At 26.6% G+C, this 16,785-nt stretch overlaps 1 protein-coding gene and 1 pseudogene across 5 annotated transcripts in view; one reads left to right on the top strand and one right to left on the bottom strand.

The window, feature by feature from the left end:
- Positions 1-16,785, bottom strand: part of Ca-alpha1T (Ca[2+]-channel protein alpha[[1]] subunit T) — a 303,939-nt gene that overhangs the window by 263,643 nt on the left and 23,511 nt on the right. The gene's annotated exons all lie outside the window — the stretch shown is intronic.
- LOC149056246 (uncharacterized) lies at positions 10,284-10,875 on the top strand (annotated as a pseudogene).

Below are 16,785 nucleotides of genomic sequence, written 5' to 3'. Positions count from 1 at the left end.
TTAATGAAAAATAAAAAAAATAAAAATAGGTAGTGCTTTCACTGGATGGCTTCTTCCATCACATGTTTTCGTGTTATAAATTCTCACTTATCACATATTTTTATTATGTCTAAGGGAAAAGATTGTATATTTCTCTTAAAATTAAAAAAAAAAAGTTAACACATGCTTTTATAAACTTCTGATTGTTACACATGATTTGATAGAGTTCTAATTTTAATCTATTTTATTAGTTCTCACTGTTTATTTTCAACAAATTCTCAAAACTAATTATATCATCGTAGAATTATTGGACATCAGTTTTTGAAGGTCATTAATGACTATATATTACATTAAAGAATTTAATTTAAATACTGCAAAATCCAACTGTAATTTTGCTGGTCACCTGTTTTTAAGATATTGTTTTGTAATTTATAAATTTATAGTTTGCAACAGAGATTTTGCTGCATAAATTATTTCGTGAATGTTTTTTGATCAATTTTCTCATTTTTTTGAAAATTATAGCTACCAAAAGATATTTCATTCATTCACTGATTTTTATGTTTGAAGATTAAGAACTTTAATTACACAATACAAATTATTACGATTCATAATTCTGGTATAAAAATATAATTTATATATTTTTTTTAAACTGTACATTGTTAGAAAAATGTATTAAGAATGCATAGTAGAACTCTTTATTCTTGTTTACATCTAATAATTCTTTGGAGAATTTCAATGAGTTTAAATTGTATAGTATTATTATCACTTTTACGTAGGTAATAAACAATATGTAGAATTGAAAATCTTTACTTACATCAAGTTTTGTGTTTTGTTAAACGTCTAGTTTCAAACTATTTTAAAGTATTAGTTTGAATTTTATTTTTTACAATTTAATTTATGAAATTTAATTTTGATTAAATACTGTTTATTATTTTTCAGTAAATTATTTATTTTCATATTATACTTGTAATTTTTTCTCATTCAGTATTTTTCAGTGTAATGGCTATATCATAGTAATTTTATAAGTATATATTATATATAGTATAATATATTTTATAACCCGAGCCTGAATAAACCACACAGACTTCACCTACTCTTTTTTCATTACCAAAAACCTGCCCAGTAGCAACGCATACAATGTGCACCTAACGATCGACCACATTGTAACTATAGATGCCTAAAATACAACAATGCGCGGAAAATCTTCAAAAACACATCCCCCATCTTACTCTTAGCGAAGAAAACAATGAAGAGATTTACGAATTGTTCTACTACATTAATTTATATCACAAATCGTAAATATCTGTAAATACTTTATTTTTGTTCGCATATTTTACAATTTAGGCTAATAATATTTAAGATGTTGAAAACCTTATCTTAAAAATAAAAAAAGTTTCATGATACCTAATTGTGTATGTACGTTTGACATAATATATACATAACATCTTTATCTTTAATATAATATTTATTTGTATTTTATAAAATAATCTTAAAATCTTACTCCAGCAAATATTTTTTCTAAACGAGTTTGAATTTAAAAAAGGAATTTAAGAAATATTTTTTTAATATTTTAATTGTGTGGGTATTATTTTTTTCAAATGTATGAATTGTTACGAATATTAAATTTGTTTCTAGATATAAATGTGCACTGACAACGGTAAACTTTAGAATTCTTTTGAAATTTGATAGAGTATTTAAACATTTTTTTTTAGATTTATTTTGGGATTATTTTGTAGATAATATATTGATTTTTTTTTTGTAATTTTTATAACTGATTTTTTTCGACGACTTCAATTAATTATATGAGTTATTTCAGGTGTTTGTGTTTCTAGTGTTTCTACATATATATATATATATATATATATATATGTAATTATTTAAAATTAGTATGCTGTGATGAGGGAAAACTTCGAATCTTGTCCAATCCGTGATGAAACACTTATTCATACGAACCTTCACACCCAACTTTAATTCCTGCGATATAGTCTTCATTAGTTAACACTACAATGATAATGAATACCTTCTCAAGGAAAGAGTCAGTATAAGAGAAGTTGTTTCCCAACTCTTAAAAAATGAAACGCATTCACAAATAAGGACCCAAGGCTATCACAATGATCAAACCCAATTTTTTATATTTATTATTTTTATTAAATATTTAAGTCTCACTCTGTTTTCTTTTAATTCTATACAATTATTTGTGGTGTTCTGTTTTTTAAATATAAATCTTTAAGCTCTTTTTTCTATGACTACATGTTGTATGTTATATTTTTCACCATGACAATAAACATAACATAAGTCACTGTTAGTTTGTTATTTAACATGTTAGTAGTTTTTAAAAATTATTTTTATGGACTTGATCAAAATTTAATTTATGATATTTTTAATGTATATTCTTATTTCCATAACTAATACCAGATGTATGTAATACGTACTATTTAAACTATAGCTGGAAAGGATTTCTATAAATTTATATTTATAAATATTTATTTTTGTTTTAGGTATTGGCAACTAGTTATGTTATGTAAGAAAAGTCATAATTTATGTGATTCTGTAGAAAAATTAATAATTTTAAATTATTCATAACGTAATTTTTTAATTTTATATGTAAGTTAAAATAAATCTAAAAGTAAAATAATACAATTATTTTAATATTCTGAACAGTACATTTTAAATTAAATCTTCTTTCTTTTAACAGAAATAAACATATTAAAAAGCATTTCTCATTAATTCACAAAAATATATTGAGTATTCAAAAGCTAAAACAAGAGAATTAAAACTATCTTGTTTTTGTGCGACAAATATTGTTGTATTGATATTCATAGTTATCGGATTAGGAAATCCAAAATTCTAATTTTTTTCTGATGTTTAAAGATTTCTTATAGTTAACTTAAAATACATTTCATTATTATGTGATACAGAATTAACTTTTATTTTTTGTATAATTTAATTTAATCACTTAAAACAATATTATATATCATATTTAACATAGAAAATCTCATAGTAACTATACACTTTGAAATACAAAATTAGGTATGCTGTTGAATACATTGTATTGAATGAAAATTCACTTAAAATATTTGTCTAAAGTTAATACTTTACAAAATAGTACAAAAAAAATGTGTACAGAGTGCACAAGAACACACTGTTATTGTTGGGAATGACTGCCTTATGTTATATCATTACAAAATAATAAAAATTTCATTCTGTATCTGTTCACGGTTATTGAACACTGTATATTATTAAATTTGTGTTTATACATTATGTGACACTATCATTTTGAAGCTCACAGAAAATGTGAAAAGTGAAATCATTGCAATTACTAAGTCAAATGAATAGTGTGGTTTGCACAAAACGTTAAATGTAAAGTTATAAAGTTTCCGTGTGCAATGGTTGTACTTATTCGAGCAGTGCTCAAAATTTTGTACCTTGTTTTCAGTTTTCCGTATGAATAAATTATTCACACCTCTCAAAAATATCTGTTTTCATAAATAAGCTGTCTGAAATGTCATGTCAAGAAAACAATCGGAGTAGTTTTTCTCTCTCTGTTTCTTTCTCTCTATATCTCTTATCGAAATTGAGTTGGCACGTTTGATTTTAATTATTAACAACATCAAAACATTTATTATGTATTTTACCACGTTTCGAATTGTGAAATCGAGAGGAATGCCTATCTTCTACACGCGGTGCGCTACAATCGATGAAAGCCAAAAAAAAGGAAAAACGATCGAGATTTTTCTGAACGCCCGTGGTACGTTTTAGTATTATTGTCATCGTACGTGAAACTATTAATCTTGGTCTAGTCACCACCACTACGCCACCATTCAGTAGTAAGTAGGTATTTTATTTGCTGGGCTGATAATCCACTCGAGCCGAGAAAAAATATCGTATTCAGAGCGTACCTCTACGTTCCAGATAAATCTGTGACCAATTGCGTGGGGTAGTTAGTGCTTTCTGTTATTTTTTAAATTAAAGATTTATATTTTTACTATGGTAAAAAAAGGCAAAATCATAGATAAAATAAAACCAAGTTCAATATCTACATTACGGCATGCATGAATTTGTTAATGGATAAGGTTGACGGACCTATTGAAAGGCCTGCCAGATTTGACAACACTCGACTTTTTGAACGTGTAAAAACAATATTTTACAGACAAGAATTTAAACTGTGTGTTAAAATAAAAATGATAATTGCTTACTACTACAAAAAAATCTCAATTATAAAATAAATTCAAAATAATTTCTTCTACACAGTAATGTACCTATATTGTCTATACATTACGCCGTCCAACAATATTATGCTAAATGAAACAAGAATTTATTATTCTAAGTAAAACACATAATATAATATAAACAATATGCAGTTATTCAAATGTTTATCATTAAATATATAAAGCGATAATATTAAGCATTGCAATAAACGTGTGTATAAAAATAAGACAAATTACTTCCTACTATGTATTGTGATTTTAACCTATACATCACCTTGTTTTGATATAATATAATTATTATAGACTATAGTTATTTTTGATTTGATGAATGATGATCATTCAATTGTTAAAATAAAAAAGTGTTATAATTATATCTTTGTAACAGAAGCAACTTATTTAAATACCATCATAACAATAATTTTAAACAAACAACAATCATATTTTTGTCAAAGTAATAAGAACAAAATATATCATGAATATTTTTATAAAAAATATTTAGCCTGGCCTATTTAATATGTCAAGTACCCCAAGATTGAGATTTTATTATTGTCTTACCCTAATATTGTATGTTAATATTATTTACCAAATTATTTTTTATCCTCATTGAAATGTTATACATTATGAACACTGTTGCCCGGTTGCACAAACGATCAATAACTAGCTATCGGACCAATAACTGGGTTATCGAATCGATAACAATTTGACAGGTTGCACAAAGGATCAATAAGTTTTATCAATCCAATAAATATTGTGTTATCGGTTCGATAAGTTGTAGACCCGATTTCGGCTCGATAAATATTCAAAAGAGTTCTATAACTTTATTGATCTGATAATATCGAATTATTTTGTGATAAGGTAATATTATTATTTATCATTTAATCAAATATTTTTGATACCAGTTCAACTTAATTTTAAAGTATAAAATAGATAACAATTAACACTGATAACATTAAAAATATATGATGGAATGATAATTTTTTGTAACTATGGTATCTAAACTATGGTTAGAGCACTAACCATCAAAATGTTAAAGAATTTTCTGTGCAACAGTCCAACACTTTAAGGAACCAATAAAGTTATTTATCCGACTGTTTATTGAACCGTTATCACAGTTTATTGAACTGTTTTTATTGATCGTTTGTGCAACCGGGCATGTGTCTTACAATTATTCTAAAGTATCATTTAATAATATTTATCCATCAGTGTTAATTTCATTGTTGTCTATTTTTGTCATAACTATAATAAAATACATCCAGCACCCCCCGATGAGACTTTATTAGAGTTTTTTTTAGAACCAGCTTATATTTGGCCTTACCAAACCAATGTTTTCAATTTCCCAGTGATAATTTATTATCGAAAAGAACTATGTTTTTAGAAAATCTTTGAAAATAATGACAAAACATGAACAATAGATACAATCAAACTTTTTCTTACAATTTTTCCTATGTTATCACGAAGTGAAATTAATACACTTCTGTATTTAAATACATTAATTAATTGTAATTATAAAAAAAACTGTAAACCTCAGTAATTTATGAATTTCAAATTATTATTGTTTAGTTATTATGCTACAGATAATGCGTTTAATATGTTTCACAGTAAATGGTTATTATTTTAAAATACTAAAAAATGGATATCATCGGATAAATAAGTGTAGCTAGATATCTATATATGTTTACAGTCTAATTGAAAAATATGATGCTTCAAACAAACATTATACACATTTGAATAATTAAAATACAATGATAGCTTGTTATTTATTTTAGGTGAATTTATTTTATATAAAACTCGTCTGTGGTAGACTTTAAATATACAACTATAATATTAATAATTTAGGTAATATATTACAAAATTTGAAAATAAATAGTGTGTCTCATAATATTTTGGTATGTCCGAGAGCAAAAATATTTAAAAACCCTGATCAAACTAAGGTTTTTTGTCTAAATTATTTGTTTATGGTATATACTTTAGGTACAGAACACATTTTCTTAATATTTTATTATATCTTGTATATTTATACTATAAAATATAATACGAATGTTCCACTAAATGAATATAAATGCACATTTCACGTTACAAAATGAAAAACTGAAAACAACATCAACGTTATTAAAAATAGCTCAACCAGAATATACTCTAATACTCTATGCTCAAACTAAACAATATTTCCTTTGAATTAATACACATCGAAACATGCGTTATATTTCCGGTTTCGCATATACAATTAAGTACGATGCATAATGTATATTCATACATACATGAGCTGAAAATTTTTTTGAGACATAGAAGTTACATAATATAAATGTATAATATTTCATATGAATGTGGCTCCTAATAATTTTACTTTTCACTAACTAACATTTTCATAGCTTGTTATGTTATATATTTTTTTCCAAAAATAAATTCGATTGCTATAATAATATAATATATAACGACATAATATTACATAGCTTATTTTTGTGGATATATACAGAGAATGTATATTTATTTACATTTAAACTACTTAATCGATTTACATTCATAAATCTATCGTATGTATATTGAAATAGAGTCGCACCGTCCAATTTTTTGTGTATTAGTTATCAAAAGCCTGACCGGAAATAGGATTTTGCACACGCATAGGTTTCATTATAGAATGATGCATTTTTGTAATACTTATATAATATGATATATTATCATGCATAATGGTCTATCCAAAAATTAGTCAAAAATCAAACAAAGAAATTAGATTAGATTCATTTGGACACCAGGACATCATTGCATCATGAAAGGAAATGAGGAGGCAAATAAAGCAACAAGAAATGTATTAAATAGTCCCGACAGTGAAATAATTACTTTTTCATCACTTGTTGACATAAAAATAAATATAAAAAAATATTGCATTGATTTTTGGAACACCAAATAGCACACTACCACGGTAAATAAGTTAAGAGAAATTAAGCACTCTGTTGAACTCTGGCCGAAATACACTGAACTAAACAGAAAAAAATGAGGTAATTCTTAATCGACATAGAATAGGCCACACAAAATTCACACATGAACACCTTATGGCTTATGGCAAAGACAAATCCACCTCTTTGCCCAACATGCGATGAAAACTACTCCATCGAACACATCACCACTCACTGCCAAAACTTCAATAGAGTTAGGAAAGACTTCAACATTTCTGACCACCTGTACGAAGCAATTGGTCCATTTTTTAACTTTTAAAATGTAATTTTATATCTAAAAAAAATGAATTGTACAATAACATGTAATAATGTAAAAATGTAATACTTTTGTTAATGCTAATAACCTATGTTATTGATGCTTGAAAATAATAGTCTATCGCTTAAGCAATTTAAATTAACAAAAAATACAAAATTTAAAATCATTGGTTTTTTGTTTGAACAGTGATAGCCATCTTTAACATTAAGAGCTTAAGTGGCTAGCAAACATGTGGGGGGGGGGGGTTATTATTATATTTAAATACCAAACTCGCAACACCACGACAACACATGGCCCTTCGTCTGTTATCTGAATCGATTTGGTATAAGCAACATGAATTACAGTTGTAGTTAATTCATTACTGACAAACAGCAAAACAAAGGTGGGACGGGAATATAAATCGGAAAGGAGCGACAAGCCATTAGGGAAATGTCAGTCAAACATAGAAACAGTGTATAGTAGTGCGCTAGAGGTCGTTAATTCTGAATTAAGTTTTTCGAGAGAACCTAAAGAAGGGTTTTGAACGGAAGCCAAAATATCGGGCACTGACGTGGGTCAAGTGTACCGACAGAAATTCTGGATAATCTCGTCCGTTTTGACATCCGACAATCCGGTTTAAATCGACTTATCAACCGTCTAACCCCATGTACTCACTCATATACAAATGCTCAGATTAAGTTCGCGTTGAGGATTTCAAAGATAAAGCATAAAATAAATTAGACCTTATTAGTATAATAAACACTGCAACAATTATTCATTTTAACATCGTATCGGTGACCAATGTCCATGACTTGAGTTGGTTATTATAGTTGTAATGAAAATATTTGGATTTGCATTGTTTTAGTTAAATGGGATATTAAAAAGAAAGTTATAACAAATTACATGGATCATGTTCTAACTCGCAGTTTATTATACAGTCATAACTTTCCTGGGATGCTGTATGTAATACAGCTTCAAACAGTATGGACGTAAAAAAAATATACAGGTAGATACAAAGTGCTTTGCATGTTTTAACACGACTAAACATCATAACAAAATATCACATGCGCTTAAAGTTTAAACTATAATTATAGTATTACACATTAAACAAGGCAACTGACAATTATTTGCAATTGTATCTGAAGGAAGTTTGTATTTGAAAACAATAATTTTATTTTACTATTATTAACTATGTACTTATCATATTTAATATTAACATTTCAGCTATATATTATCTACTCTAAAACCGAAAATCTTATTAATTTAGAATCAGAAAATATATATTCTGTATTTCTGTGTGATTATATAATATTAACTATATTTTCTACAATAAAAATATCGTAATTGTTAACAAAACGATTTATTCGAATACATATTGAAAATAACATGACGTGTTAGCGCATTTGTTTAATACATCATGCACAAGTTCAATAAATAAATTAGTGATTAAAAACACTTTAAATTTGCTTGCGTCGAGTAGACCTATAATTATGAATCGTGTTTGGAGTTTTATAACTTTATGATAATTGCAGGCCCTAAATACCATATAAACTTGAAATGAATTCAATGCATATTGGCTTTTTATCGATGGTAATTTATTAATTATTGTATAATATATTAGTTATATTATTATGTTTGAAATGTTTGAATATAGAGTGTCTGTATAATATTACATAAATATAATGATAATTCGAAGGCGAATAGGGACAAATGGACGAAGCCGTTTGGACGTAAAAAAGAAAATTTAAAGAAAATAAATAATATTATAATAGATCATCAAAATATATTAAAAGAAATTCAAAAATACTAAAAATAAATAAGTTCTAGTTTATTTATAGATATTTATAAATTATAAAGCCATTGATATTATATATTCACAATATAACTAATGGAATCGTATCATACCAAATAATATTATCACTTATTATTGAATATTATGTATAGGTATATATATACGCGTATTACTTATAGATTGCATTTTATCGTTTTAGCAATAGGTACCTATAATATAAAAATAATATATAACTTATTAGTTATTACAACCGTTTTTACCACACCTTATCGGAACACAGTGATACACGACAATACACATTTATAATCGTGTTAGTCGAGTACAAATTGTGTAAAAGTGTACATATCAAATATTGTTAATTAACTCGAATCGCGATGGTGAATTTTTTTTGAATGACGGTTTCACGTACTTATTTGACGTTTGAACGGTTTTGGCGATATAGGTATAAACGAGAATATAATGCTCGTGTACATACTGGTATAACAGATTTAATTATTCTTAAGCATATAAACAATCATACTCATGACTCAGACGCTACTAAAATTGAAGCAAATATTGCAGTGTTCAATATTAAAAAACGTGCTATAGAAACTATGGAACCAAAATCTACAGTAATAAATGAATGCATTTTTGGATTATCTCAAGCATCGAAGGTACTTATTAAATACTGTGCTATTTTTTTTTTCTTAATTTTAGTTTTTGAGTTTAATTTTTTTATAACTATGTAGGGAACTCTTCAACGTGGTCCAGCTTTGAAAAAAATAGTACGAAGAAAACGAAATGAAATACATACAGTACCAAATGCACCAAATGATTTGATAACACTAGAGATACCAGATACATACAAGGTTTACTCACCGTCTGAAGGCATATCGGAAAATTATTTGTTAGACGAAAGCGGGCCTAGTGAAAAAAGGATTTTAAGTTTTGAAAGACCGAGAAGTTTAGAAATATTACATTTTTCAAAAATTTAGTATTGCGATGTCACATTTAAAGTAGCACCAATAATTTTTGCACAAGCCTATGTTATTCTTCCGGAAGCAATAAATGGTGTGCATCCATTCATTTATGCACTGTTACCGAATAAACAGGAAAAATCATATGATAAATTATTTGATATGTTAAATTTATTAAAACCTGGTTTAAATCCAAGATCAGTGTCATGTGGTTTTGAATTATCAGTAATTAATACCATAAAAAAATAAATACCCTGACGCTGAAATTCACGGTTGTTTGTATCATCTAACAAAAAACTTTCATGAAAAAATAAACGAAATGGGTTTTGCTTCAAGATATAAAAATGATGCTGATTATTAATATTCATAAAAATGATCGTGGCTCTTTCATTTGTTCCAATCGAAAACCTAGATGCATTTATACAACAATTAGGAGATGACTTACCAGAATGCTTAAAACCTTTATTTGACTGATTTGAGGACAATTATGTTGGAAGGGTTAATAGAAACGGAAGAGGTCGTTGAACAGCATTATTCCCACCTGGAATTTACACCAACAAGTCTTGAATGGTCATGGTAGGACTAACAACCATGCTGAAGCAGTTAATAGACGACTAAATGTCGAAATGGGAGTTCAACGTCCTAGTTTGTGGTCTTTCATCGACTGTTTACGAAAAGTACAAGCTAGGTAGATGTATTTTACAACCAACTTGAAGCAGGCAAGAGTCCCCCAAAAAACTAAAGAAATTTATTGACGCGGATAAACGTATTTTAAAAACTGTTCAAATGAGACTAGAACTGATAAATATCATTTTTACGTGGAATCGCTCAAAATAATTCTCTGGATTAAAATGATATAATTTAATTAATATAAATAATTATGTTTGTCATTCAACAACTTTTAGATATTTTAAATATTTTATAATTATTTTTTACGTATGATAATAAAATATATAAATAGCTTATTAATTTTATTTATTGATTTATATATTTATTTTTATTTTTTTGACAACAAATTTTCCACACGTCTAAGCAGTCACGTCCAAACAGCTACGTCCATTTGTCCTAGATCGATTCTGAAAGCGCTTTTTTATGGTTAAACAATTATTATCAAGCGATCGTCGTAAGGAAATTATTTAGATTAAAAGCTAAAACAAAAAATAATATTCACTTTTATAATTCGTGAAAATTAAAAAATAGACTATCTATCTAGTTGTCGACGATTTAACACCAACGTAGACAATTTAGAAAATGCATTTAATTTTACCGATGACAAGGAAAAGGGTTTTATATGTTCCTCTCCGTATCCTTTTCTCGGTTGAAACCACTTTTGATTATAATTTGCATAGTTCTCTCAGTCAGAACATTCCAGACACCACGAGACATAGTTACACATAACACATCTGTTTTGGTCAAAATCTAACTTTGGCATTCATTAACTTAGGAAATCCGAATAAATAATAATAATTAATATAAATATTTCTATGATTTATTGTAAGCAAGGTGTTGTTTAACTTATGTCGTAGGTATGATATATTTAATTTGGTAGAATTGTTTGCAATATTGATCAAATTGGTATGTACTCATTATCACGTATTACCTATTATTCTTCTCTTGTTGTAAGTATGAAAAATACAATACATAATAAGATGTTTTCGCAGTAAAAATTATATTCCGTACTCCTAATACTTCATGATTTTAAAAATATTACCCAATTTCCGATGACTTTATACTTGCATTATACCTAGTTTTTTTATTTACTAAAATGATTTAAACTTATTAATTTTCATTGAACTATGCTTTATTGCTTCCGTTCAACAAAAGACCTATTGTTTTTAAGAAAATTATATTCTGGTTAAATTACAATTTCCAATTTGATTTCATTATGGACATAAAATAATAAAAACAAATAAAATATACCATTTCTTCCCTGGTAATACGCGTAGCTACTAGCTATATAGTAAAATGATAAATCATCCCTTTTGTTTAATATATTGTCTGGCCGAGGATAAATTTTTGCCTTCGAAGAACAAAAAAACGTTATTAAACTCTTATGATTATAAAATATCAAACTCGTGTAATGTATAACGTTTTACGGGCACAAGACCGTTGACAGGTATGCACTATGCAGTAGATAAACATGCAATATTTTTTTTAGACCCGTATAAAATCATATATTATTTTTTTATTCAAAAGTTCACAGGCTGCTAAGGTTATTAGTCAAAAAGTCATACATTATTATATTAAATTGAAATTTAATTCGATGATATTTTTGTTTTATAAATATATTCCCATTTCAACTCGTTAATTGTGAAACATAATTATTCCAAGGATGATATAGTTTTTTTTTTTGGCTATTTGAAATATTTTTTTTTTGTATTAAAATACTAAATTGTCAATAAACTATAAAATTGTGTACATCCGATGTCTGATAATTTAAGAGAACATCCATGTATTGTATAATTTATGTAACTATACATAAATAATAATTTTGCTTGCCATAGAATTCTGTAGAAAGAGGAACAAATATGTAGAATACATTTTTTGACATTTGAAACATAGATTTATTTTTTTATGGATTCATTGGATTTTTCCTTTCTGAAACATTTATACATATCGTATATGTAACGAAAGTATAAACATAATAAAAATAAATTACTGCTAGTCTGTACATTGATGTATGGTCTTACGCCTCTTCATCATTTGTAGTTGTACATTATATTAATATTTAACGAATTTGATTTAATAGACCAACTGGAAAAATCGAAAATGTAACACAATACGTATTACCGAAATGCCTTACCGTATGTCGAATAGAAACAACGCGAAAAATGTTCCATGCGCTGTGAAATGAAAATACAAGGCGAACTATCACTTTGATTTTTATATGCGTAAAATTATCGTATTTTATTCTTAAATATTGTAGATCAATAGCGGTTTTTCGAATTACGTTTTGATTCAACTCCAAATTATTTCGTCTCTATAATATATAAAAATACATGACTTATACTATATTATAAAATAAGTTCTTCTCGATCAAATATCTTTATCTCGTTCGTTGCTTTCTATCACACACCGGTATGTAATAAATATATAAAGTATATGTCTTGGCTTAGGCGCTCACATTATCACGTACACGCGTGCACGCGCACGCGTGTGTGTACGTTTGAAAAATTACGAATTGCAAGAGAACAAACACGGAAGGTTAATTTTTAGACAAGAGTTTTGAACAGTTATTGAAAAAATAAAGAAAACTTAGATATAACTTATAATAAACGTGTGATATTATAGTTTTTGTTGCTCACTTGGTAATTGAATTTTAGACGTTTATTATGTATTCGGAGCATGTAGCTTCTGTAATAAAACTTGTGGTAGAAATAATTGAACGGAACAGACTATATTCTTTGTTTTTTTTTCTCCACCAATAACGTATTATCCGTATGATCAAAATCAAAAATTATTTTTACGCGCATTATTAATTATGTATTGATTTACAGTATTATTTTATTATTATATATCTAAGTATATAATAATATTAAATATTTAGGTAACTATTTGCTTCAATACATTTATATTTAATACGATAGATGCACTATAGATAAACCCATAAAAATAAGTTTTTTCGCTGACTATTATAAATTATCTACTAGTTTCATTTATAATAAAAAATAACTTTAAATAGGCATGAAATACGTGTTGACCATAAAAATAAAACAAATATTTTAACGAAACGATGATGAGTTTTATCCTCGCCGATGGGAGTTTGCGCCACATAGCCTGAGTATCGATTGTACGTAGGTTTTGTGTAAATGTTGGGACTTCAACAGGTATACCTGTGCGCCACACTTTCAAACAGTAATTAACCTCTGCTTAATCCTCTGCACGCATATACGTCATTTTTAATCTAACTGTTAGATTCAAACAAATTCTATTAACATTGCATTAAAAATATTATCGAACGACGCATTCGATTAACATAATATCTTAGAATATGTACTTAATAATATGTATTATATTATAATGATTTTAATATATTATATTATGTTATATCCAACGTTTGATCATTTTGAAATTTTAATGCATTTTGCTTTAGAATATTGAAAAAATATGTAAATAATACTTTAAAATAAGCGGTACTATTTATAATAAATCCGTTGGACTAAAAAAACGTATATACATATAGATGTTATTTATTCATTAACACAAAATTCCATAATAGACAGCAATTATTTTCCCGACATTACATGGTAAATCTGGAAATTAAATATTATTATGACAAAAATAAACACATAACCGTTCATAGTCGTATCAGGAAATGTCTTCAAATATCTATGAATATCGATAAACGATAACTATGTATGACATTCGTTCAAACTATTTTTAAATATTTATATAAATACACTGCTATATTAAAACACAGTAGCAACACACAGGGTGTGTTCATGAGTTTTCTTCGCCCATTGCAATAATATAACTGATAATAATAATAGTAAATTTAAAAAAAAATAACAATTATCGTTGTTATTGTTTCGCATTAATAAAATGATAATCCGATACCGGCTAGTCAACAGCCGATCGAATTGTAAGTGGTAGAGAAGATAAAAATATTTCAAAGGATTAAGACATGAGAATCACTATAATGCGGCAGCTCAAAACTGTGAATACTGGGAGATTTTCGTTTTTGTTTTATGTACTTATTGTGAGTATCTCTCTCTGAATGTTTTAAAGAAATTTAAATTTAGTTTCTTAACCACTGTAGAATTGTTTCAGCTTTACAAATGGTCGATCTTTATTTTCTCATCGATATTTTTAATATTATTTTTGTTGTGTATTTCCGACTAGATTTTTACGAAAATTTAAAGTACGAATGAGCTCGTATGGTATCAACAATTGTTGTATGGCCCTAGTGTTCAACAAAATTATTATATTTTTATAATGCTCGCCTTCTAATAACTTAGAAGGCTTGTAAAAAAAAAAATAACTTATTGATATTATAATATTATTCGATGTACATATAACTCGGCGTTTTTAAAATAACACTTTGTTTCAGCTTGTAAACGCAATGATTTTCATAAAATTAATGAAAAAAATATATCTATATGTTATTCAATTTAAATATAATTAATAATTATGTACCTATAGTTGTGTTTTAAATAGGCCGAACAAGAATTGTTCCCTATAAATATTAGTCTATCATGAAATTACTTAATATTTTATTTCTATTTAAAATGCCAATACTTTGCATCAAACTTTATTACAAGAATACTTGAAAATTATTATTATTAATTTCAAAGTTTCACAGCAGATTTATAGTATACACTAGTGATATTGACGTAATAAGTAAACCTACAAAAGTATTATATATTTTGTAATCTCATAACGACACGTTTATAGAGCAAAATCTAAGCTATTTTAATTCAATAAACAATTATTGACGATGTCAAGCTAATGAGAATAATAATTTTATTGCTCGTCTATGACAGTTGGACGCAAAGTATGTCTTTTAATTTATTAACTTAAGTTTTGTTTCAATCAAGTAAAATAAATCGTTTTCGTATAAAAAAATAAAGAGCTATATTAAAATTATTGTATGTGGTTGTTTTTATCATTAATGAAACTGGAATGATTTAAATTTGAATAAAAAAATCTTCAAATGGAAATAAATATTAGTAAACAATATTTTAAGTTTACTAATTTTAGTATCAAACAATGGCCTATGTCGCCAAGGGTAGGTATATTTCGTTTAATAATAAAAAAAAAATGCCATTATTTTTGTATTTTTGAGATTCGCTCAAATTCAATGATTTGTGAAAATATGCTTGAAAAGGGTCACAGATTGAAGTAATAAACATAGTCAGTGCACAATTCGCTATATGGGTACATACTATTTCAATTACTTACTCGATTAACCTTAAATTAGTGATGCCTGTTGATATGTAGAATAAGGTTGGTCGCCAAATATGAATAACTTAATCTTTTGAAAAGCTCCACTTTAATATATGGAACGAATTAGGTCAGGCAGGTACAGAGCTAGAAGTGAATGAACCACGAAATTCTATATATACTAATAGCCCATTAATTTTCTTTTGTACAAAATACCTCTTAAGACAATAGTGATGATGACAACTGTTTTGAAAATATTTAATATCACAATGAATATTTATATCACACAGTTTAAGTAAAATATATAATTCAGAAACTCAGAAACATCACTACTCTTTAACATTCAGTACACTACTATGCAGTAAATGTATATCATACATTTAGATTTAAAATCCAAAACAACATACTACACGCGTATATATGGTTAGGTATATAAAAATCAGATTGAAAAATATTTTTAAATATATCGTCCAATTCGTAATAAAAGTATGACATAATTGATAATTAACTTAAAACATCTTATAACATAAGCTGCAATCGACCCAATATATTTTATAGATATCTCTCTAATATTTTTAACAATATATTATACTAATGTAAATTAATTAAAAAATTAGATTAAAATGGTTATTGATGAAAAAATAAAATTTTAAATTAACTCAATTTAGGTACTATCTACTTTTAATTTCAAAATTAATGATGTAATAATATTATAATTAAAATATAAATGGCTGGAAAATTGTAGTTAACTGCACTCTTTGAGTCAATTTTTTTCATACTA

Source organism: Diuraphis noxia, unplaced genomic scaffold (genome assembly GCF_037042655.1).
Source record: "Diuraphis noxia isolate RWA-SAM2 unplaced genomic scaffold, SU_Dnox_SAM2 contig0004, whole genome shotgun sequence".
NCBI classification, from domain to species: domain Eukaryota; kingdom Metazoa; phylum Arthropoda; class Insecta; order Hemiptera; family Aphididae; genus Diuraphis; species Diuraphis noxia.
The sequence above is the reverse complement of the archived record's forward strand: the minus strand, read 5'-3'. Positions and strand labels throughout refer to the sequence as shown.